Below are 26,820 nucleotides of genomic sequence, written 5' to 3'. Positions count from 1 at the left end.
TGATATCTTTAAATGTATATAATTGGGCAATGTTACTCCGGAGCTTAGCCACCAGATAGTGCAGAATTGCTTGTCGCAAATGGTAAGATCATACTAGATTCTATTCCATTAAATGTAACCCTTTCCTCCTCCGTAATCCAATCTAAAGCGAATTTACAAAGAGTTGCGTAGTTGTAGAGTTTCACATTCGGGCAAGCCAACCCACTGTAACATTGGTAAAGACAATTTATAGATAGATATGCGTGGCTTTTTACCCCTCCATATAAATTGATTAAAAATCCTATCCAAATATCTAATATCTTTTTTATATAGAAGAAGCGGTAAATTTTGGAGGAGATATAATAGCTTTGGGAAAAGGACCGTCTTAATCAGCATAATATGTGCCGTCAATGAGAGAGGGAAATCTGTCCAATTCTGTAATTTATCTGTTATTGATCTAAAACATTGCACATAATTTGATTCATACCATAGCTGATGATTCTGGGTCAAAATAATCCCTCAGTATTTAATCTGGACAACTTCCTGAAACGGGTTTGGTATTATTTCACTGGGCTTAATTACCCAAAGGAGTTCCGATTTCTCATAATTTATTTTGTACCCAGAGAAAGAGCTAAAGAGATTACACAGTTCCAGCACCGCTGGTATTGAGACTGCGTTATTACTCATATATAAGAGTAGATCATCCGCGAACAGAGACAGCACCAATCTTTGCTTGCCTATTTGGATACCCTGGATTTCTTGTCTAAGGAGAATAGCTAGCGGTTCCAGCGCTATATTGAAGAGATTTGGTGATAGCGGGCAGCCTTGTCGTGTACCCCTTTGCAATCTGAACCTGTCTGTAATTTCTCCATTAACAACAATTGCTGAGAATGGAGCCCTATACAATTGGGAAATGAACTGGTGAAGAACTCCCGTTAGGCCGAACCTCTCCAATTCTGAAAAAAGGTGGTCCCATATAATAGAATCAAATTCTTTTTCAGCATCCAGCGTAAGAATGGAGAGGTCCGGCCCAGCATAGGAGCTCCTATCCCTCATTTTATTCCAAAAGTGATCCAAGACCAGCTGCGCCTTTCAGAGATTTTTGACCGGGTTTCTGCCTGTCATATAACCTGTTTGGTCTATATGTATGATCTTACTCACACAAGTCTTCAGCCTATTTGCAATTATTGTTGTTAACATTTTATATTGTTGATTAAGCAAGGATATCGGCCTATATGAAGCTGGAAATTCTGGATCTTTTCCTTTCTTATGGATCAACACTATATTAGATTCTGCAAATACATCTGATTGGGTAGTACTCTTGATATAATACTCATTGAAAAGTGCGGAAAGACTAGAGGGAATCCTCTCTATCAGTAGTTTGTAAAATTCGGCTGGGAGAGCATCGGGCCCCGGGGCTTTTCCATTATTAAGTTTCTTAATTGTGCTAACTATTTCATAAATCGTAATAGTTTCATTTATTTTCTGTAGGTCACTATCATCTATTTGCGGTAGCTTTATCTTCTGCCAAAATATCTCTTTATTTAAATGATCCAATTGTTTAGTTGAATATAGGTCCCGAAAAAACTCTAAAAAAACTGCCTTAATTCCAGCAGTCCCCGTACATCTATCATTTTTATACTTTAGAGTTGTAATATAATTTTTAGATTGCCTGATTTTCGTTAGTCTGGCCAAATATTTGGCCGCAATTCCTTGAGCCCCGGAGAAGAAAGCCTTCTGTTTTTGCTTGTCTATTGTTGCATTTTGTTTGAGATATATCTCCCGCGCAGTCTTATTCCAAGTATTAACTGAAGGCGAATTTAAATAGTTCTGATAGCTATTCTTAAGAGTATTAGAGAGTTGCTCTTCTCTTTTGATCCTAACTTTCTTCAACCTAACCAAATATGCTTTAATCTCTCCCCTGAATACCGCTTTGGCAGTTTCCCAGTATATTTCTGTTTTACCTTTATAATCCACATTTTCTACCTCAAACTGTTTCCATCCTCTCTGGAGCCAAGTTTTAAACTGTACATTATTAACTAAGTATTGTGGAAAAAAGACTCTATTGTTTGTTGGTACTGACTTTTTAAGGGTTATTTCTAGAGAAATGATAGCATGATCCGACACTACTATCTCCTGAATCTTTGATCTGATTTCCAGCCTCGTTAACTGTCTAGCAATCAGAAAGAAGTCGATTTTGGAGAAGGATTTATGGACCCCTGAAACACATGTGTACTCCCTATTGTCAGGGTTATGGGCTCTCCATATATCTAAAAGTGCTAGCTTTTGACAGAATTTATGTGGTATTTTGGATTCTTTCATTTTCCTAATACTCATTTTGATTTTGGATCTATCTAATATGTATGACGAGACCATATTGAAGTCACCTCCTACGATTATATCTTTACCTATATGTGAAAACAATTTCAGACTGATAATTTCCCAAAACTTAGATTCTAGTTGGTTGGGACCGTATACATTACAGAGAACGAGATTGGTCCCATTTATATTAACTTCTAAAATTTGGTACCTTCCATTGTTATCATTGTCTATTGAGACTATGTGATATTTCAGATTTTTGTGAAACAAAATAGCCAAGCCCCTTTTAGCTTTGTCATAAGGTGTAAAAACCACCTCCCCGACCCACTTATTTTTCAACTTAACTGCTTCTGAGGGTTTTAGGTGCCTTTCTTGGATAAACGCTATATCCGCGTTCCCAGTCCCAAAATGTTTGATCATCAGCTTCCTCTTCCTAGGGGAGGATATCCCCCCTATATTCCATGATACTAAGTTTATCTTATCCATTTATATCAGTTTTAACAAGGCAAGAGGGGGGAAGAAAAAAAAAAGGGGGGAAGGGCCAAAATTCAGGAAAACAATCTAAAATTATCTACATTAAAAGTCCCTTCACCCCCGTGCCCCGCCCACCTCCCCTTCCTCCCTCTCCCCCCAGACAAGTCTCCTCCTGTAAAACTGTGGACTAGGCACTACCCAAACAAAACAACTCTGTTCCACAATTAAAACTAAAAAAAAAATTACGTAATTTCCTGATCCCCCTATATGGGGGTTTAGCAACATATAGGGTCATTATATTTCCTAACTAAGTGTTACCTAGCAACACTCAATACTGTATGTCTCATTGGACCCCTTGACTGTGACAGTATGTCTTAATTTCTTCCAGCTTATTGAAAATCGTAGTTTCACCTTCTCTCTCCATAATCACCTTAGCCGGATAGACCAATCTGGCTTTGTAATTGGCTTTAATTAATTTGGAACAATATGGGGCCATTTCCCTGCGTCTGTTCTGTGTCTCTACAGAGAAATCCTGGAATAGAAGTATTTTGTGGGGTCCAATCATAATTTTATTATTTTTACGGTACAACTGCAGGACATGATACTTATCCTGGTAGTTAAAAAATCTTACAATGGCTACTCTCGGTCTAACTGATCCATCAGGGTTCTTTCTTATTTGACCTAACCTATGGGCTCTTTCTACTGGTAGTCTTATATTCTCGGTGTTATTGCTAACTAACTGTGGTAGTCTGGTAGAGGCGAAGCTGATTAGGTCCCGAAATTCATCAGTCTCAGGTAACCCAATTACCCTAAGATTATTTCTTCGGGACCTATCTTCTAGTTCTTCTAGTTTCCGAGTAACTGCACTAAGCCTATTTTCATGTTCGCCAATTGTTTGGTCTGTGGCCATAAACCGATCTTCCAAGTCGGAGACCCTAGTTTCTACTTCAATCATTCTAACTGAGAACTGTTTAACTTCACTAGTAAGTAAGGCTACCTCTTGTCTTAAAGCTTCAAATTGCGGGGTTACAAGTTCTGAGATTTGCTGGATTAAGGACATATTGTCCTGCTTAACATTACCAGTTTCAGTCTGTGCTTCTAGGGAACTATCATTAGATTTCAATTTTTTTGTCTCTCGGCTTTGGTGGCATTGTAGGTGAATTACCTTTGGAATGTGATATAAATCTTTCCATGTACTTCTAGTAGTGAAAATTAAATTAGTGGGAAAGAGAGAAAAAAAAGAAGAAAAAGAAAAAACCACCACAAAAAGTTTAAGGGCTATAAAACAGACTGCGCAAAAAAGCATAAAAAAACCCCAAAGAAGTGATGCCTAGTGGATCAAACCACTACATAGTCTGAGTATGAGTAAAAAAAATGTGAAGTGACTTACTTAAAAAAAAAAAGTGTACCATGAACCTTATTCCTTGAAAGAATTAGTAAAGTATACGTTTTTTTTAGAAAAAATAGAATAAAAGAAAAAAAATAAAAATTTTATGTTGAAGGCCTCAAATTCAAGTGATTATGTGCTTTTTAGTGGAAAAAATGCGAGGAACCTAGATATCTGTTCCTAAAAAAGGCCCTTCGGCACAGGGTATTTTATGTGAAACAGCGTGTGATAGATATGAACTTTCTCAGCAATAATGACCAATGAATTAATCTAAGTAAGGAGCCAGACCCCTCCTAACCAGGCCTTAAATCTTTGAGAAAAAAACAGAAAAGAAGAGGGGGGGAGGAAGAAGTGGGGAAAAAAAAACACACACACAAAAATAAAACAACAAAAAAAACTCTCCACCCTCTCCCCTCCTCCCAGCAGTTCCCCTCTCTCCCCTTTCCTTCCTGGTTTAAGTGGTGGGTAACCCCTCTCTTGACCCCTGCTAATGGTCCACCTTACAAGAGGTTTAGCTAAGACCTCCTAAGTAAGTAGTCGGATAAATTTATCATACGCCTCAATAGAGATATATAGAAACAATGTAGGCTTAAAATTTCAGAACATAATAATATACCGTTTCCCTCACCAATCCAAACCCCATCCAATATTATTATCCTGGACCTCTTTTTTCTCCACAATCCACAGAAAAGAATGATTGATCTCTGTCTACAAATCTATATATAAGAAGAGAGGTGGAGATATGCTTGTTATATAAGAAACCAGAGAACCACTGAAGGACTTTCTAGATAGCATTCATTGTATCTCTGATCTCTAAAGAGTAAGCAAAAAAAGCAGGTTTTCTCACAATTAAGGTATTTGCTATCTTACACCATGACACATAATAACATAGGACAAGATACAGTCTTGATACAGTCCTATCCTGAACAATAAAGTCACTAATTATTGTTTCCTTAAGTTAACTCTATCAGCTTTTATCGTGGTGTTTGTCTTGTGAATCCTTTATGGCAGTTCCAGTGTCATTGAGGTAGTCCAAAGCACGCTATATTAGTATATGCAGCAGAATTACCCACACTTAGCTTTTAGTTGTGAATTGACTTGTTATAGCACCTTTAGCTCTTATATGCAAGCACCCCAATTAGTAAAGCAGTAAAGCAGCACTAGCCACCCTCCACGCAATGAGCTTGATAGCCAATTCACTTTGGGGCTTAATAGAAAACAGAAGCAGGTCTTAATATCCCAAGCAATACTTTGCCTCAGTCCTTATATAGTCTTTAGCTAGTGTGTTTTAAAGTTGAGTTAGTAGCGTTAGTAAGCAGCTTAGTCTCAATCCAATTTCCAATAAACAGCTGTATCCCAGTCTGATTTCAGGGTATCAACACAGATCTGCCCAGTATAGTATTTACACGGGCCCCCACTCTCCAACTCTCCCACTCAGAGAGGCATAGTTTGCGGCTTATATGGGGCAGCAATTTAAGTATGTATTAAACCGTTAGGCATTCTTGCAACTCAATGTTACAAGTCAATTTTCACAGTAATCTTATACCCAGCACATACTTCAAAAGGAAAATCCGCTCCCCCTGCGTTTCCCAGCTGCCAATAGTTCCGAGACACACACTGACACACAGACCAGTACCTCAATCAGGTGTATAACCTCTCCGCTTTCCCAGCTGATGTAACCTCTCACTCCTCGATAGGAATATCCGGATAGTACACAGCTTGCGTCCTGGGTTTGTTAGATTTGACCCACTGGCCACGCTAGATCCGGACCTTTGCTTCGTGCCTCCATGGGAGGTGGGATGCGGCTTCGACCTGGTCTGTGGCAGCCTCTTATCAGGATACTTGCGGCAGTAGCAGGGGGGCCAAATCTGGGGCTGGGTATAGAGAAGGAACGCCAACGGGCGTACTGACTCAGCACACGAGCCAAACTTGCTGCAGAAGTGACTTCCGGTGCTGCAGGCGAAAGGGTCCGGCCCACACACCCTCTGTATCGGCCAAGGACAAGATGCAGCCTGGGTAGGTCTAAGAAAGGCTTTCGATGCAGAGCCTAACACTAGCTCTCCACTCCACAGCTAGCTCCACCCCCGGAAGACCTGCTTTTTTGCATAATATTTATTCTTTGGAAATTTCTATATGCATTAAACGGAGAAAAGTTACACTTTATGGTGAGTGCATGATGGTACTGTGTATATATATATATATAATATATATATATATATATATATATATATATATCTCAAAACTCAAATATATGCACTCTCTAGATTTATAACACAGCAATCTTTAATACGTTGTGACGTTTCGGGCATTCACCACTTCTTCAGACCTGTCTGAAGTCTGAAGAAGGGGTGAATACCCCAAAACCTCACAACTTATTAAAGATTGCTGTGTTATAAATCCAGAGAGTGCATATATTGAATTTTTATATTTTAACTGCATATATACCCTGGTCTATAAGAATTGGCGAGTGCGCTATCGACTACATATATATATATATATATATATACTGTATATATAAATAGATAGATAGATAGATAGATAGATATATTGTATATACTGTATATACACAGTACATATATTTATATAAATATATAATATAATGCAACAAATTTGTGGCCACCCTGCAGAGGCGCATTTAGGTGGTTGCCTAGCCTGCCTCCATTTTAGCGCCAGCCCTGATGGTAAAATTATGTAATAATTGTGGTAATGTCTTACAGTAAGTAGCTTGGCTTTTCCTCCTGTAAATGTTTAAATACATTAAAGAGACATGAAACACAAACGTTTTCTTTCATGATTCAGACATAAAACACAGTTTTAAACAACATTCCATTTTACTTTGATTATGAAATGTGCTTCATTCTCTTGGCATCATTTGTTGAAGAAGCGGCAATGCACTAGTGGGAGCTTACTGAACACCTTGGGGCTGATTTATCTGATTTATGCCCCTGTTTTCACGCAAGCCTTCAGGCTCACCGGAAACAGCAGTTAAGAAGCAGTGGTCTTAAGAACACACACACAGATACCATCATACTCACAGAGTATCAGGCAGTTGAGAAGTGTAACAAATGCCTTTTGGAACTTTTAAAAGCTGTGCAGCTAGCTCTCCTCTCGGCAGATCACTCCAGCAGCTACAGGCCTCTGATAACTGGGAATTACTCTGGTAGACAGCCTTGTGTAAGATAGTGCTGTTGTGATGGAAAAACAGCCCCAATGCTTCTCCTGGATCACCTAAGAATAAGGTAGTCACTCGGAAGTAAATTACTCAATCAAAGTGAAAAAATTGTGGATAAAAAGTATTACGCCTAGATTTAGAGTTCTGCGGCCAAAGGGGTGCGTTAGCTACGCGTGCTTTTTTCCCCCCGCAACTTTTAAATACCGCTGGTATTGAGAGTTCACAGAATGGCTGCGTTAGGCTCCAAAAAAGGAGCGTAGAGCATATTTAACGCAACTTCAACTCTCGATACCAGCGGTGCTTACTGACGCGGCCAGCTTAAAAAACGTGCTCGTGCACGATTCCCCCATAGAAAACAATGGGGCTGTTTGAGCTGAAAAAACACCTGCAAAAAAGCTGCGTTCAGCTCCTAACGCAGCCCCATTGTTTGCTATGGGGAAACACTTCCTACGTCTGCACCTAACACTCTAACATGTACCCCGAGTCTAAACACCCCTAACCTTACACTTATTAACCCATATTCTGTCGCCCCCGCTATCGCTGACCCCTGCATATTATTATTAACCCCTAATCTACCGCTCCGTAAACCGCCGCTACTTACATTATCCCTATGTACCCCTAATCTGCTGCCCCTAACACCGCCGACCCCTATATTATATTTATTAACCCCTAATCTGCCCCCACAATGTCGCCTCCACCTGCCTACACTTATTAACCCCTAATCTGCCGAGCGGACCGCACCGCTATTATAATAAAGTTATTAACCCCTAATCCGCCTCACTAACCCTATAATAAATAGTATTAACCCCTAATCTGCCCTCCCTAACATCGCCGACACCTAACTTCAAACATTAACCCCTAATCTGCCGACTGGAGCTCTCCGCTATTCTAATAAATGTATTAACCCCTAAAGCTAAGTCTAACCCTAACACTAACACCCCCCTAAGTTAAATATAATTTAAATCTAACAAAATTAATTAACTCTTATTAAATAAATTATTCCTATTTAAAGCTAAATACTTACCTGTAAAATAAATCCTAATATAGCTACAATATAAATTATAATTATATTATAGCTATTTTAGGATTTATATTTATTTTACAGGCAACTTTGTACTTATTTTAACCAGGTACAATAGCTATTAAATAGTTAAGAACAATTTAATAGCTAAAATAGTTAAAATAATTACAAAATTACCTGTAAAATAAATCCTAACCTAAGTTACAATTAAACCTAACACTACACTATCAATAAATTAATTAAATAAAATACCTACAATTACCTACAATTAAACCTAACACTACACTATCAATAAATTAATTAAATAAAATACCTACAATTACCTACAATTAAACCTAACACTACACTATCAATAAATTAATTAAATACAATATCTACAAATAAATACAATGAAATAAACTAACTAAAGTACAAAAAATAAAAAAGAACTAAGTTACAAAAAATAAAAAAATATTTACAAACATCAGAAAAATATTACAACAATTTTAAACTAATTACACCTACTCTAACCCCCCTAATAAAATAACAAAGCCCCCAAAATAAAAAATGCCCTACCCTATTCTAAATTAAAAAAGTTCAAAGCTCTTTTACCTTACCAGCCCTGAACAGGGCCCTTTGCGGGGCATGCCCCATAGAATTCAGCTCTCTTGCCTGTAAAAAAAAACCATACAATACCCCCCCCAACATTACAACCCACCACCCACATACCCCTAATCTAACCCAAACCCCCCTTAAATAAACCTAACACTAAGCCCCTGAAGATCTTCCTACCTTATCTTCACCATACCAGGTTCACCGATCGGTCCTCGGAAGTCTTGATCCAAGCCTCGGAAGTGTTGATCCAAGCCCAAGTGGGGGGCTGAAGAGTGACGTCCATCCTCGGGCTGAAGTCTGGATCCAAGCGGCGACTGAAGAACTCCATCATCAGGCTGAAGTCGGAAGTCCATCATCGGGATGAAGTCTTCTATCAAGCAGCATCTTCAATCTTCTTTCTTCCGAAGCCATCATCTTCCAGCCGACGCGGAACATCCTCTTCTCCCGACACCTACTCGCCGAATGACGGTTCCTTTAAATGACGTCATCCAAGATGGCGTCCGTCGAATTCCGATTGGCTGATAGGATTCTATCAGCCAATCGGAATTAAGGTAGGAAAATTCTGATTGGCTGATGGAATCAGCCAATCAGATTGAGCTCGCATTCTATTGGCTGATCGGAACAGCCAATAGAATGCAAGCTCAATCTGATTGGCTGATCGGATCAGCCCATCGGATTGAACTTCAATCTGATTGGCTGATTCCATCAGCCAATCAGAATTTTCCTACCTTAATTCCGATTGGCTGATAGAATCCTATCAGCCAATCGGAATTCGACGGACGCCATCTTGGATTACGTCATTTAAAGGAATCGTCATTCGGCGAGTAGGCGTCGGGAGAAGAGGATGTTCCACGTCGGCTGGAAGATGATGGCTCCGGAAGAAAGAAGATTGAAGATGCTGCTTGATAGAAGACTTCATCCCGATGATGGACTTCCGACTTCAGCCCGATGATGGATTTCTTCAGTCACCGCTTGGATCCAGACTTCAGCCCGAGGATGGAATACAATGAAATAAACTAACTAAAGTACAAAAAATAAAAAAGAACTAAGTTACAAAAAATAAAAAAATATTTACAAACATCAGAAAAATATTACAACAATTTTAAACTAATTACACCTACTCTAACCCCCCTAATAAAATAACAAAGCCCCCAAAATAAAAAATGCCCTACCCTATTCTAAATTAAAAAAGTTCAAAGCTCTTTTACCTTACCAGCCCTGAACAGGGCCCTTTGCGGGGCATGCCCCATAGAATTCAGCTCTCTTGCCTGTAAAAAAAAAACATACAATACCCCCCCCCAACATTACAACCCACCACCCACATACCCCTAATCTAACCCAAACCCCCCTTAAATAAACCTAACACTAAGCCCCTGAAGATCTTCCTACCTTATCTTCACCATACCAGGTTCACCGATCGGTCCTCGGAAGTCTTGATCCAAGCCTCGGAAGTGTTGATCCAAGCCCAAGTGGGGGGCTGAAGAGTGACGTCCATCCTCGGGCTGAAGTCTGGATCCAAGCGGCGACTGAAGAACTCCATCATCAGGCTGAAGTCGGAAGTCCATCATCGGGATGAAGTCTTCTATCAAGCAGCATCTTCAATCTTCTTTCTTCCGAAGCCATCATCTTCCAGCCGACGCGGAACATCCTCTTCTCCCGACACCTACTCGCCGAATGACGGTTCCTTTAAATGACGTCATCCAAGATGGCGTCCGTCGAATTCCGATTGGCTGATAGGATTCTATCAGCCAATCGGAATTAAGGTAGGAAAATTCTGATTGGCTGATGGAATCAGCCAATCAGATTGAGCTCGCATTCTATTGGCTGATCGGAACAGCCAATAGAATGCGAGCTCAATCTGATTGGCTGATCGGATCAGCCAATCGGATTGAACTTCAATCTGATTGGCTGATTCCATCAGCCAATCAGAATTTTCCTACCTTAATTCCGATTGGCTGATAGAATCCTATCAGCCAATCGGAATTCGACGGACGCCATCTTGGATTACGTCATTTAAAGGAATCGTCATTCGGCGAGTAGGCGTCGGGAGAAGAGGATGTTCCACGTCGGCTGGAAGATGATGGCTCCGGAAGAAAGAAGATTGAAGATGCTGCTTGATAGAAGACTTCATCCCGATGATGGACTTCCGACTTCAGCCCGATGATGGATTTCTTCAGTCACCGCTTGGATCCAGACTTCAGCCCGAGGATGGAATTCACGCTTCAGCCCCCCGCTTGGGCTTGGATCAACACTTCCGAGGCTTGGATCAAGACTTCCGAGGACTGATCGGTGAACCTGGTATGGTGAAGATAAGGTAGGAAGATCTTCAGGGGCTTAGTGTTAGGTTTATTTAAGGGGGGGTGTGGGTTAGATTAGGGGTATGTGGGTGGTGGGTTGTAATGTTGGGGGGGGGTATTGTATGTGTTTTTTTTACAGGCAAAAGAGCTGAATTCTTTGGGGCATGCCCCGCAAAGAGCCCTGTTCAGGGCTGGTAAGGTAAAAGAGCTTTGAACTTTTTTAATTTAGAATAGGGTAGGGCATTTTTTTATTTTGGGGGGCTTTGTTATTTTATTAGGGGGCTTAGAGTAGGTGTAATTAGTTTAAAATCGTTGTAATATTTTTCTAATGTTTGTAAATATTTTTTTATTTTTTGTAACTTAGTTCTTTTTTATTTTTTGTACTTTAGTTAGTTTATTTCATTGTATTTATTTGTAGGAATTGTATTTAATTAATTTATTGATAGTGTAGTGTTAGGTTTAATTGTAAATAATTGTAGGTATTTTATTTAATTAATTTATTGATAGTGTAGTGTTAGGTTTATTTGTAACTTAGGTTAGGATTTATTTTACAGGTAATTTTGTAATTATTTTAACTAGGTAACTATTAAATAGTTATTAACTATTTAATAGCTATTGTACCTGGTTAAAATAATTACAAAGTTGCCTGTAAAATAAATATTAATCCTAAAATAGCTATAATATAATTATAATTTATATTGTAGCTATATTAGGGTTTATTTTACAGGTAAGTATTTAGCTTTAAATAGGAATAATTTATTTAATAAGAGTTAATTTATTTTGTTAGATTTAAATTATATTTAATTTAAGGGGGTGTTAGTGTTAGGGTTAGACTTAGCTTTAGGGGTTAATCCATTTATTACAGTAGCGGCGAGATTCGGTCGGCAGATTAGGGGTAAATAATTGAAGTTAGGTGTCGGCGATGTTAGGGAGGGCAGATTAGGGGTTAATACTATTTATTATAGGGTTATTGAGCCGGGAGTGAGGCGGATTAGGGGTTAATAACTTTATTATAGTAGCGGTGAGATCCGCTCGGCAGATTAGGGGTTAATAAGTGTAGGCAGGTGGAGGCGACGTTGAGGGGGGCAGATTAGGGGTTAATTATTGTAGGTAGCTGGCAGCGACGTTGTGGGGGGCAGGTTAGGGGTTAATAAATATAATATAGGGGTCGGCGGTGTTAGGGGCAGCAGATTAGGGGTACATAAGTATAACGTAGGTGGCGGTCGGCAGATTAAGGGTTAAAAAAATTTAATTGAGTGGTGGCGATGTGGGGGGACCTCGGTTTAGGGATACATAGGTAGTTTATGGGTGTTAGTGTACTTTAGAGCACAGTAGTTAAGAGCTTTATAAACCGGCGTTAGCCCAGAAAGCTCTTAACTACTGACTTTTTTCTGCGGCTGGAGTTTTGTCGTTAGATTTCTAACGCTCACTTCAGCCACGACTCTAAATACCGGAGTTAGAAAGATTCCATTGAAAAGATAGGATACGCAATTGACGTAAGGGGATCTGCGGTATGGAAAAGTCGCAGCTGCAAAGTGAGCGTTAGACCCTTTCCTGACTGACTCCAAATACCGGTGGTAGCCTAAAACCAGCGTTAGGATCCTCTAACGCTGGTTTTGACGGCTACCGCCATACTCTAATTCTAGATCTTAGTAAACAAGTCATGGTATAAAAAGTGGACTTTAATAAAAGCAATAAAAAATGTATCACAACTCATTTCTCGGTCGTCAATGACCGTTTCTTCAGGTGTATACATAACGTATAAACAACACGACTTATAAACCCTAAACCGGCGTCTAATAAAACCCAGTGCGAATGCGAAAAGTATCCCCTACATCACACTATTGTCAGCAAATCTGACCGGGTGAGATATGAATAGACAAAAATAAACCGATCAGGGGTGGAAAAGATTGACAAACACCCACTAGAGAAAAAGTAACAGTGTGTTAGTCAAATTGTGACAATATAAAGTAACAAAAAGCCACCAAGTCAATTTATATACAAAAAGGTAAGTAACCAGATTGCATCAACTATGTATCGGGATCCTTCGCATATGCCTCTTAGATAACGAGTGCAGTGTTGGATAATCTTAGCACCCACTCATCTATATACAATATTAAAACAACAACACTTATAAAAAAATACAGCACACAGTAGAAATAATGGGGATACAATTAGAGAGATCAGTAATTCTCCTCGTATGTATCAGAACCAACAAAATAAAATACATAAACCCAAACACACAATAATACATTTGCCTATATCAAACTAAAATTCAATAATTCATAATTTCAAAAGTACAAAGATTCGCAAAAGCGGGGCACAATAAAATTATAATAAATTTTAAATACCCTAGATGAAATCAATTAAATGTATTAAAATGTTTATATATGTGTAAACAGCTAACAAATGTACACACGCGTATATAAAAAGAAGGAACTATCAATTGAACGCTGCCATATCGAGACAATAGCCTGAAGAAACAGCCCTTATGTGGCTGAGAAACGCGTTGTTTTTATTAAAGTTTATTTTATGCTATACACTTGCTGCTGTTTGAATTGCACTTTATATTTTACATCTAGTTATAGCTGTGTAACCTGCTTATCACCTGGGACCGGGCAGCTGAGAAGCACCAGTCTGCTTGTATTGCACCTGGAGGTGCTTTGGAATAAGTGAGTGAGTTTTTTTTTCACATTACTTGCCCCTTTGGACCATACTGTGCTGGGCCATGTTGGTTTAGTTCTGTATTCATCCAGGAACACACTGACATCTTGCTCTGACTCCACTGCTGATACCTAGTTTTTCCAATACAGTTAGCTTGACAACTGTGAGGTTCCAGTCTGCCAGCTTGCACCTATCTGGTGCTATTCGTTTGTGAGTAGCCCTTTATTCTTATACATATCCTGATGGTACTAAGCCATTGAGCGCTCTGTGTTTTTTTTCTCTTTTTTTTCTTTTCTTTTTAGATCGCTCACATAACCAGGACCTTGACCTTCCTATGACAGAGAGCTGCCCTGACTCCCCTTGGAGCACTGTTTGGATTTTGTTATGAACACTTGTTTTTTAGTGGTTTAGTGATTTTTTTTAATTTTTATATATATTTTTTTTCTCCCTTTATTTTTGACATTGTATATTTTAGATTTGTGAAGAGCGCCCCCTAGAGGAAATTTGTGTTAGCACTTTTTCTTCTTTTTTATTTACAATATTAAAACAACAAAAATTATAAAAAAAATACAGTGCACAGTAGAAATAATGGGGATACAATTAGAGAGATCAGTAATGCTCCTCATATGTATCAGAACCAACAAAATAAAATAAAATACATACACCCAAACACACAATAATACATTTGCCTATATCAAACTAAAATTCAATAATTCATAAATTCAAAAGTACAAAGATTCGAAAAAGTGGGGCACAATAAAATTATAATAATTTTAAATACCCTAGATGAAATCAATTAAATGTATTAAAATGTTTATATATGTATAAGTGTAAACAGCTAACACGCATATATAAAAGAAAGGAACTATCAATTGAACGCTGTCATATTGATGTTTTCGTTAAAGCCAAAGGGATTAATGGTCTTAAGTTTCCAAATCCAAAAAGTTTCCCTTTGTCTTAAATGAACAAATCTATTTCTCCCCCACTTAGGAGTGACATGTTCTATTGGAAAAATCCTAAAAATATCTGGGTGGCCATTGTGGCAACCTATCCCATGTCTGGGTACTCTATAATTTGCTGCTGCATTTTTGAGATTCCTAGAGTGTTCACCCCATCTTTTTTCAGGGTTCTTGAGGTCCTCCCTATGTATTAAATGCCACATATCTAATAATCTAATTTTAATCCCCCTGTTACAAGTTACAGTATCCAATTGTTCCAAAACTTAGTGTTGGAAGAATTTGGGAGACTGCCAGTAGGGGCGACCAAAAAATCTAATTTAAATATATTTGCATTGATGGCACTATCCAGACTAGCTGCAAACAAGGAGGTAGTAATAAGACAAGCTGACAAGGGAGGTGGAGTAGTACTCCAAGATTTAAGTGACTATCTTAAAAAGCCAATATAATTCTCTTGGATTCAGATTATTACAAGAAATTAACTTTTAATCTTACTCAACAATTTCTCACCAGTCTAATTAAGCTGGTGGATGCCGTTTTTTAGAAGGTATACTCACTAAAAAAGAGAGAGACTTCCTGATACCCACTACATCAAATCTTTTTTTTACTACCACCTCCCTAAGATACATAAATCTACTACTGATCCCTTGTGTAGACCCATAATTTTCGGGGATAGGAAATGTTACATGCAATTTATCCGAATATGTGGATCAGTTTTTGAAGAAGTCAGTAGTTGCATTACAGTCTTATGTCAAAGATACACCGGATCTGATTGTAAAACTGTCAGCTATTGACTGAAAGAGAGTTGTTGTGGCTGACTTGTGATGTGTCCTCTTTATACTCCAATATATCACACACATTTGGAGGCTATTCAAAATGTCCTTATAAGGGACATCTATATGCCAGAGAAACAGATCATTTTCTATCGGCTAGATTACGAGTTGTGCGTTATGCGTGAAAAAGCCTCATAGTGCTGCTTTTTCCCTACCGCTAGTATTACGAGTTTCCATAACGCAACAAAAATCACCATCTACGCTCAAATCCATAATGTTAACCCAGACCCAGTAGTTAATCATATACCGCTAAAAAAAACATCCACAAATCACTTCAAAAACATTACACAAAGTACACTTACACTCATACAAACACTACACAATATTTATTTTTTCGATTTTAAATTTTCATGTCAAAATAGAACGGATCTCGGGTGTTTGAAAAAAAAGGCACACAAAACCATTTTACATTGACTTACATAGACAGACGGGAACATACACTCATATAGCTACATCTAACTACAAATATTATCACATTCATACACAAATAGATACATACAAACAATATGCAGCAAATTACCTACACAAACAATTTTTATTAGGAAATTAACACAATTTAGCTACTTTTTCACACCAGAACATGACGTCACTCACTTTATGCTCAAAACAAGTGTTGGGTTTTATTTCTCTTCAAATTTTTCTCCTCCATTGACTTCTATGGGGAAGAATTGCTGATGCACGCGACCGGCAGATTTACCTAATGCACGCAAAATGCATAGACTTGAAAACTCGTAATACCAGCGTTACAATTGTCGTAATAACTCATTCTTTCTTGCGTTAGTCCCGCAATGACAAATAGATCAAGAAATTACTATTTCCCTATGGAGTTATGGCTTTTACTTGTGTGAAATGCACTACAACATCAAAATCTTAAAGGAAATTACATTACATCAACTATAAATCACCATCACCAATACGAAATCGATTTTAAAAATTACATCATATTTAAACGGACAGAAAAATTATTTTGACATTTCATTATTCACAAACAGTAGCCAATCGTAAACACGTCTCATTTACCTCTATTATAACATTTAATTTATTCAACTCATATGCTTGGATGAACAGCATATCTACATAGGCTCAACACATGATCATTAATGGATGCACATACATGACTTTGGACATTCACTCATACATGTGCATTGATATTCTGGCCAAAAAACACATATAAACAATGAATACATTTACATAATACAACTACATTGGAAGGTTGCTTAACATTGGATTCTCTCTCGGAATCTCGAAACATCAATTATGGATTTAGTGTCCCTTTACCATCACGATTCACTCATAATATACCATTAGGAATTACGTACAATAATAACAGATCATTAGAACAGATTACAGCTGTCACTTTTTTGGAAGGAACAACAATGCCATACTGCTATATAGAAATCAGCATATGTGGGAGAGAATCACCATACATACGCATATATACATAACACGCAGCACAAAATAACAATTATGTAAAATACAACAACAGAAAGAAGATTTGCTAACTAGACAGGCAGGTTGCTAATATGATGATGTCATTATAAGCTTCAACCATACAGATTACAGCATTGGGACTGTACCGCCCCTTTCAGAAGTTTCTCACTCAATTCTACAATATTACATATACGTAAACGAGAGTTTGGAAGATCTTCATTATTATAATGATTTCAATGGGACGTGTACAATATTGACATCTCGCAAATCACTTATATATACAATATTATAGATGTCAGCCGGAAGATCTTCATTGTATTACGATTTCAATGGACACGTAAAATATTGACATCTCGCCAATCACTTATATATAGAATATTACAGATGTCAGCAGTTACTTTATTGTTTTTAAACAATATTGCAGCAACATTGATTGATTATATTCTATGCCATGTCTATGCACATTATACACAAGTATGCACTTTCATTCATGTTAGCGTGGACGTGTACTTTTTACTATAACATTGTGTTTAATAAGTATTTATTACGCATATCAACAAACATTACGAAGGTGAACTGTTTATGTTATATTTTACACTTTCACATTACGATTAATTGGGGGAAAACAAAATTTCAGCAAACACCAAAAAACGCCCACTTTGAAAGCATTTGCACCACTCACATACAATCAAGTGTATACAATCAGCAATCATTATGAACATGCTACCATTGGGCATTTTGCACTATAAATACCCCAAACAACATGGCCAAAGCGTCCATTGTGATCGACATTGTATAAAATTGCTTTTGTGTTTTTGCATACCTTGTTACTCCTTGTGTGTTTGCTCTGCTGTTTGGATTTGTGCTGCTTAGCTTGGCAAATATGGATGATCCGCAGTTAGTTGCTGCTGTTGCACGAGTTGTGTACAACTTAATCAGGTGGGCTCAGTGTCTCCAAGAGAGACAAAGGACTCGTCGGGTTAGAGGTCCTCCTGTTCATAGGATGAGGCCCACCTTGGATAACATGAGCGACTTCGAGGTTTATGACAAATATAGGCTCAATCACGAACAGCTCATTAGCCTTTACGATGTACTTAAACCTCATCTGGAGCCACGTAGACGTATGCGGACTGCAGTCCTGGCATCACCAAGATGCTAAGTTGCATACACATCCTGGCCTCCGGAAGTTTTCAATCTGGAGAGGGGTACATGCATGGGCTGTCTCAGGGTACCTTCTCTGTGGTTTTTGACAACTTTCTGGATGCCATGGAGATTGGAGGTGCCTGAAGAGGGAATTCTATGCAATAGCTTGAATGCCCAATGTCTTGGGAGCAATAGATTGCATCTACATTGCGCTGCATGCTTCAGCCGATGACTTGCCCTTCTGAAATCGCAAACATTTCCATAGTCTGAGTGTGCAGCTTGTTTGCAATGCACGGATGCTGATTATGCACGTGTGTAGGAATTTCGGCGGGGCTTGTCATGATGCCCGCATCCTCAGACAGTCGTCTCTGTGACGGCAATTTGAGGGCAGACAGTTTCCCCATGGGTGGCTCGTGGTGAGTATTTGTGCACAACATGGGTAATTAGTTAGACAATTGCCACTTTAATCTTCAAAAACAGTTGTGTTTGTGTAATGTGCAACTTTAGGATGCAATTTACCCATTTCTGTCTTAGCAAATGTCTTGTTTATGCGAAATACGCATAGGTAGCATGTTCTAGCTTAAATGTGCAGCTCTAGGATGCTACTTAACCAAGTCATTGTCTCTTTCTGCAAATGTCTAGTTTTAGCTCCAAACAGATATGTAGCATGTCCTAGCTTAAATGTGCAGATATAGGATGCAATTTAACCATTTCTTTCTCTTTCACCAAATGTCTAGTTTATGCGAAATACGCATAGGTAGCATGTCCTAGCTTAAATGTGCAGATATAGAATGCGCTTTAAGCATTTAATTGTCTCTTTCAGCAATGTCTAGTTTTATCTCCAAACAGATATGTAGCATGTCCTAGCTTAAATGTGCAGATACAAGATGCAATTTAACCATTTCTTTCTCTTTCAGCAAATGTCTTGTTTATGCGAAATATGCATAGGTAGCATGTCCTAGCTTAAATGTGCAGATATAGAATGCGCTTTAACCATTTAATTGTCTTTTCTCCGCAAATGTCTAGTTTTAGCTCCAAACAGATATGTAGCATGTCCTAGCTTAAATGTGCAGATATAGGATGCGCTTCAACCATCTAATTGTCTTTCAGCAAATATCTATTTTAGGGGATTTTTCGTGTACACAAATGAATTGTATTTTAATATAATAATTTTAACTATATTTTTAATATTTTACATTTTATGTTCATTATTTATAGGTGATTCGGGTTACATGAGTCAGCCTTGGCTCATTATGCCGTTGCGTAACCCCACAGACGAGGCCCAGGAGCACTACAATCGGGCGCACAAGCGGACTAGGGCTGTAGTGGAGAGGATGTTTGGGCTCCTAAAAATGCGGATTATGATGCCTAGACAGGTCTGGTCGAGCCCTCCAATACAGCCCTAGGAAGGTGGCAAAGATCGTTATAGGCCTGCAGCGTCCTGCATAACATAGCTTAGCGGGCTGGGATGCTGGAGGCCGTCCAGGTGCCCCAAGACCTCCTCCAAGATGAGGATGACCCTGTTCTAGAGGGACCATTCTGGGACGAGGGGCTCAATGTCAGAGCAAACATCATCAATCGTCACTTCAGACGGTAAATACTAGAAGTTATATAGGAGCATTGCAAATATGTGTGATTTTAGAGAAATGAGAAGTAGAGAATTGTGCAAACATGTTAGGATTGTTCAAAAAATAATTAGAACAAAATATAATTTAATATTATTATTATCATAGGTAATTTATACATCAGATGATTCTGGCATTGGCTCCTGTAATGACTTTGCCACCTGATTTTCAAAGATAAGATAAGATCAGATGGTAAGTATAAGCAATGTATGGACTGTGGGTGGGGGGAATTTTGCACAATCAGCCATCATATGGCATATATTTTAAAATGTAGTATTTAGTTTACACATTACTAGATTTTTGGATAGTCAGAAAGGGATACTCTAGCAATACTATATGCTTCCAAGTCATATTCCAAGTCATACATCAGAGGTAAGGTCTGCACAATGTATGACACAGCTTCACACTTGATTAATAGAACATAACACAAGATTCTACACATGCTTAGTAAACTAGTGATCTAAATAGTTTCAGAAATGGGGGGGGGTGTGTGCAAAACTAAGTCACACACTTTTATTAATGATTTGATTTACATGTTTTCTTCCATTAGGGAGATGACTTCATCTAAAGACTGAAAGTGAAGAATTCATGACTGAAAGTGAAAAATTCAATACTGAAAGTGAAGAATCCCAATCCCAGACTGAAAGTTAAGAATACCAATACCAATGTGATCATGTCTGTAGCATTGTCTTTCAACTGTGCTGACTTTGAAAACCATACAAAGACACATTCACATGGTAAGTGGAAACAATTCTATGGAACAAGACTGTGGATGCATCCTATTGGAGACACTTAGGTTTAATTTTATATTTGTTTTTTAGATGGTATTTCGCAATCCTCTATTTTGAAAATGATGAATAGGACACATAATGAAGATAAACTGATATTTTGAAGAGAATTGCCTTTCAAAGACCATACATCCAGGTTATTTTGCACAATGCATGCTATTTAAGAATCATAGGAGGAAGAATGTTCAAAGAATTAGGAATATATACATGTCCTATATTAGAATATGTTTATTTTAGATACATTACCCCTACTTTGTGCTAGAAAGGTCTCTGACCAATCACACAAAGGGATGCATTTTATAGTTGATATTTAGGTATATTATTTGAAGGGACATGAAATATTACATTAAATTATGTTCCTCATACAATCAAATTTAAACATATTATCAAAATTTGATATGCATTATTTTGTCTAATGTTAAATGCTAATGTGTAATTCAACTATTGATTAGACAATATAATGGGATTAATTTCAAATTATGGATAGATATAGATTTCAAGTCTGAACCTGTTTTTAATATCAAGACAAACAATACGTGTTATAGCATAGACACAAGATGATTTTACAATTATCAGATTTAATGAATATGTTAAGACATATGTTCATTAAATAACCTAAATGACTAATGTTTTTAATATTTATTTTCTTTCTTTTTCAGTTTCATCTGTGATGAATTCCCTAATTCTTTTTTGTTGTCAATACTATGTTTTCATACTATATATTTTCTATTTAATTTTTTGAAATACATATCATTTGAGACATATCTCTATCACAGTAAGATAAGAAAAAAATTATCCATCTAATATTCTGACATGAAAACAAAATATTAGTCCCATGACTGTTAAAGTCATCTAACACATGCCTGATATCAAATATACTAATTTTGATTAATGTATTGAATGAAAAATATCAACACAGCGTATTCAGATAATGTTAAAGTCAAGTATCTTACAAAATTTAAGTTGGATTTAAATACACCCATCTATGCTTTTATTGTGTGATGTATAGATGTTAAAATCACAAAATGTTTATGATGAGGATATGTAGTATAAATTATACATAACAACTTTGTTCATTTCACTTTTAAGAAATGAAAGTGTTTAACTTACATTAAAGTGACAGTGTAGTTTAATGTTAGATTTACATTGTAATCTCTATAATCTTTTTAAGGTATCCAAAAACATTCTTACACTAAATATAGGTTATTCGGCTTTAATTATTTTTAAGGTAATATGTTTGAAATTATCTTTAAATAAAATGTAAGTTAATTTCACATTTATACCAAGCTAGTTATTGTATGCCATATTGATTACTTTTCACTCTAGTGGAGTTATTTGAAGGGTCAGTTGACTATAGATATATCAAAAGATAATTTCTCGCAATTATACTCTTTACCTGTTGGATAGGTATCAGATATCTATAGGTATTTCCAATCCCCTTTTCCCAAACACTCCCTACGTTAGCGCTCAAACAGGTGTACAAATACCGTGGACCATATAAACAAGGTGAAACAAGAAATGCAAGAAAGCACAATCTTATACTCTGCTTAGGAAACACAGTACCTCTCAATCCGTTGGTTGTCTTCCGCTGTTTGCTGCATAGACTTCAACCACTGTCCTGGTCTGTCTCCTCTTCAGATTGCCCCTCCCCTTGTTTCCACATCACCACCAAGTAAAGAAACAATGTGGGCAACTCCTAATACCACAGCAGCCGTATACAACGTTCCCCGCAAACTGCCAGCAGACCTCCTGTCAGTCCGCCCAGTCATCAAAGATCAGCCAAAAGAAAAAAGGCGAGTCGGGGCTACAGGCTCAAACAATTAAAACTTAAAGGGACCCATAACACCTGTCTGCTAAAACTTCTTAAAACTAACTTATGAGCAAAAAAACCCCCAAGAAAACATGGATGTCTATGTGTTTTTATCAGCTTACCCCAACCTGTTCAAATAAAGTATTTGAATTACAATGGTGATCCAGAGCTTGATACTGCCATGTATGCCACCATATTGTAACGCGCGTTGCCACACAGCAGACTGAGTCACGTGAGGTGCACAGCATATTACTCTTACATATGCTTAGAGGAAACACATCTGATTCTGCAGTGCTCTCTCTGTGATGCAGAGCGTGCCCTGCAGTGTCAGATGAGAAAGTTGTACACAAACACAGTTACTTATGTTTTATTGTGCAAAACGAACTTCCTAAACAAATCTGATCAATATATATCTTAAAATGTAATCATTTCTGTGTTTACAATTATAAACATTATCTGGCTCCCTCTCTTCCGGTCTCTCCTCAGAGCATTCATACACGCTCAGGACAGGAAGTTTAAAACCTGTGGTGTACACTAAAAGGATTTTTTTTTACTCATTCCACAATATTAATTAATATTTTCCATCTGGATATTTTTTTCTATTTCAGCATATTAGTATTTTTTAAAATTATCATTTAGTGTCCGTTTTAATACAGCCAAGCCCCAGTTTGTGAAAAGTTATAAATTTATTGCACTGCTCCCTGCTCGCTCTCAGTATCTCCTGTTGATCTCTGCACTCACTGTGTGCTACGGGGGATGGGGCAAGGATATCACAGCTGAGGTGTGAATTGCTCCGGACAGATCTAACCCCGTGCACAGCTATTTGTTTTAGAGCTGCTTAGGCTCTACCTCTGCTTTCTGTCTGTGACAACTGAAAATAAATCACTGCAGTGACAGCAAACAGGTAAAAAAAACGGAGTAGGGCTGCTATTTCACAGTGTAATTACATTAATAGCAGAATCTGGTCACCCCTTGAATATTAACCAATATAATATTTACAATTCTAAATAATTTAAAACACTTCATTTAAAAAGTATTTTACTTGAGATGAGATTTTTTTTTTGCATTGAGGGAGCAGTTGGAAATTGCATGGACTCAGCATGGACATACAAAAAACATAGTAAGTTGCACATTTAAACTAAATTTTTTTTGTTTATGTACAATGCTTTATTTTTTTTGTTAATTCCATGTTTTACAAAGCTAATTGTGGCACAGATAGGCACTTAGGCAGAACTGATGATTGCTTATTTCCTATTATAAGTTGTATGAGCTTATATCATGTATCTACACTGTCCCTTTTATTTAGAATAACATGTTAAAAACTAATGCATTTCAACAGACACTGCAGCACATGCTCTGCATCTGTATGAAAGTGAATATTTAATCTAAGCAAACATAAATAACAGAATAATATGATGTGTGCATCACATGACTGCTGTGTGTACAATATGGCGGCATACATAGCAGCATGAATCTCTGGATCAACACTATAATTGAAATCACTCTACTTGAATTGTTTGCAGTAAACTGGACAGCCAGCATAGACATCTGTGATTAGTTGTTTTTTATTATTTAGTAGAAGTTAGTTTTAAGGAATTTTAGTAGGTGTTATGGTTCCCTTTAACATTTATTTGCCATAGACAAAAATGGACAAAAATTGAATAAAATGTAATGGTATACAATCCATCAAGTAAAATCAAAGAGAGCTAGGGCAGCATTCATTGAATGCCAATGATATGGATTTGAATTTTACTTCCAAAATCAGGCTAGATAATATTGCTTTTCTTGATCTTATACTGAACTGGGATAGAGAAGGTCCTATTCTCACAAAAACCTTTTTTAAGTTGGCTGATACAAATAGCTATCTAAATTAAAAAAGCAGCTATCACAAAGCGTGGAAGAACAACATCCCTTTCAATCAATTCTGTAGAATTCATAGGAATTGTTCAAATTTGGATGCCTATAATGAACAATCCAAAATTCTTAAAGAGAGATCTGTAGAAAAACAGTATCCCAGCGAACTCATACATGTGAGCTATATTAAAGCAAGAAACAAATGGCTAGATTATGAGCCTTGCGTTAGCCTTAAAAAGCAGCATTGAGAGGTCCCAATGCTGCTTTTTAATGCCCTCTGGTATTACGAGTCTTGAAGGTACAGGTGTACCGCTCAATTTTTTGGCCAGACTCAAAAATACAGCAAATCCACTTACGTCAATTGCGTATCCTCTTTTTTTCAATGGGATTTGCCTAATGCCGGTATTACGAGTCTTCCAAAAAGTGAGCGGTACACTCTCTCCTGTCAAGACTGATACCGCATTTAAAAGTCAGTAGTTAAGAGTTTTATGGGCTAATGCCGTAGCATAAAACTCTTAACTAAAGTGCTAAAAAGTACACTAACACCCATAAACTACCTATTAACCCCTAAACCGAGGCACCCCACATCGCAAACACTAAAAGAACATTTTTAACCCCTAATCTGCTGAACCGGACATCACTGCCACTATAAAAAATATATTAACCCCTAAACTGCCGCACTCCCGCATCGCAAACACTAGTTAAATTTTATTAACCCCTAATCTGCCATCCCTAAAATCACAGACACCTACCTACATTTATTAACCCCTAATCTGCCGCCCCCAACGTCGTTGCAACTATATTAAATGTATTAACACCTAAATCTAAGTCTAACCCTAACACCCCCTAACTTAAATATAAATTAAATAAATCTAAATAAAATAACTATCATTAACTAAATTATTGCTATTTAAAACTAAATACTTACCTGTAAAATAATCCCAAAGCTAGCTACAATATAACTAATAGTTACATTGTAGTTATCTTAGGATTTATTTTTATTTTACAGGCAAGTCTGCATTTATTTTAACTAGGTAGAATAGTTATTAAATAGTTATTAACCTAGTTAAAATAAAGTCGAATTTACCTGTAAAATAAATTCTAACCTAAGTTACAATTACACCTAACACTACACTATAATTAAATTAATTACCTAAACTAACTACAATTAAATACAATTAAATACAATTATCTAAAGTAGGGAAAAAAAAACACTAAATTACAGAAAATAATAAAATAATTACAAGTTTTTTAAACTACACCTAATCTAATCCCCCTAATAAAATAAAAAAGCCCACCAAAATAATACAATTCCCTACCCTATACTAAATTACAAATAGCCATTAAAAGGACCTTTTGCGGGGCATTGCCCTAAAGTAATCAGCTCTTTTACCTGTAAAAAAAGTACAATACCCCCCCAACATTAAAACCCACCACCAACACACCCAACCCTACTCTAAAACCCACCCAATCCCCCCTTAATAAAACCTAACACTAACCCCTTGAAGATCACCCAACCGGGCCGAAGTCCTCAACCGGGCCGAAGTCCTTCATCCATATGGTGCAGAGCATCTCCATCTTCAAGACATCCGACGCGGAGCATCCTCTTCAAACGAAGTCCAACTGAAGAATGAAGGTTCCTTTAAATGACGTCATCCAAGATGGCGTCCCTTGAATTCCGATTGGCTGATAGAATTAAGGTAGAAAAAATCCTATTGGCTGATGCAATCAGCCAATAGGATTGAGCTCACATTCTATTGGCTGATCCAATCAGCCAATAGAATGCCAGCTCAATCCTATTGGCTAATTGGATCAGCCAATAGGATTGAACTACCTTAATTACGATTTGCTGATAGAATTCTATCAGCCAATCAGAATTCAAGGGACGCCATCTTAGATGACATCATTTAAAGAAACCTTCATTCTTCAGTTGGACTTCGTTTGAAGAGGATGCTCAGCGTCTCATGTCTTGAAGATGGAGCCGCTCTGCACCGGATGGATGAAGATAGAAGATGCCGTCTGGATGAAGACTTCTGCCCGTCTGGAGGACCTCTTCTGCCCAGCTTGGATGAAGACTTCTGCCCGTCTGGGGGACTACTTCACACGGCTTCGTTGAGGACTTCGGCCCGGTTGGGTGAAGACTTCTCAAGGTAGGGTGATCTTCAAGGGGTTAGTGTTAGGTTTTATTAAGGGGGTATTGGATGGGTTTTAAAGTAGGGTTGGGTGTGTGGGTGGTGGGTTTTAATGTTGGGGGGTATTGTACTTTTTTTTACAGGTAAAAGAGCTGATTACTTTGGGGCAATGACCCGTAAAAGGCCCTTTTAAGGGCTATTTGTAATTTAGTATAGGGTAGGGCTTTTTATTATTTTGGAGGAGGCTTTTTATTTTATTAGGGAGATTAGATTGGGTGTAATTAGTTTAAAAAACTTGTAATTATTTTATTATTTTCTGTAATTTAGTGTTTGTTTTTTTC

This window comes from Bombina bombina, chromosome 2 (assembly GCF_027579735.1).
Source record: "Bombina bombina isolate aBomBom1 chromosome 2, aBomBom1.pri, whole genome shotgun sequence".
In the NCBI taxonomy this organism is placed as follows: domain Eukaryota; kingdom Metazoa; phylum Chordata; class Amphibia; order Anura; family Bombinatoridae; genus Bombina; species Bombina bombina.
This window is presented reverse-complemented; position numbering follows the sequence as displayed.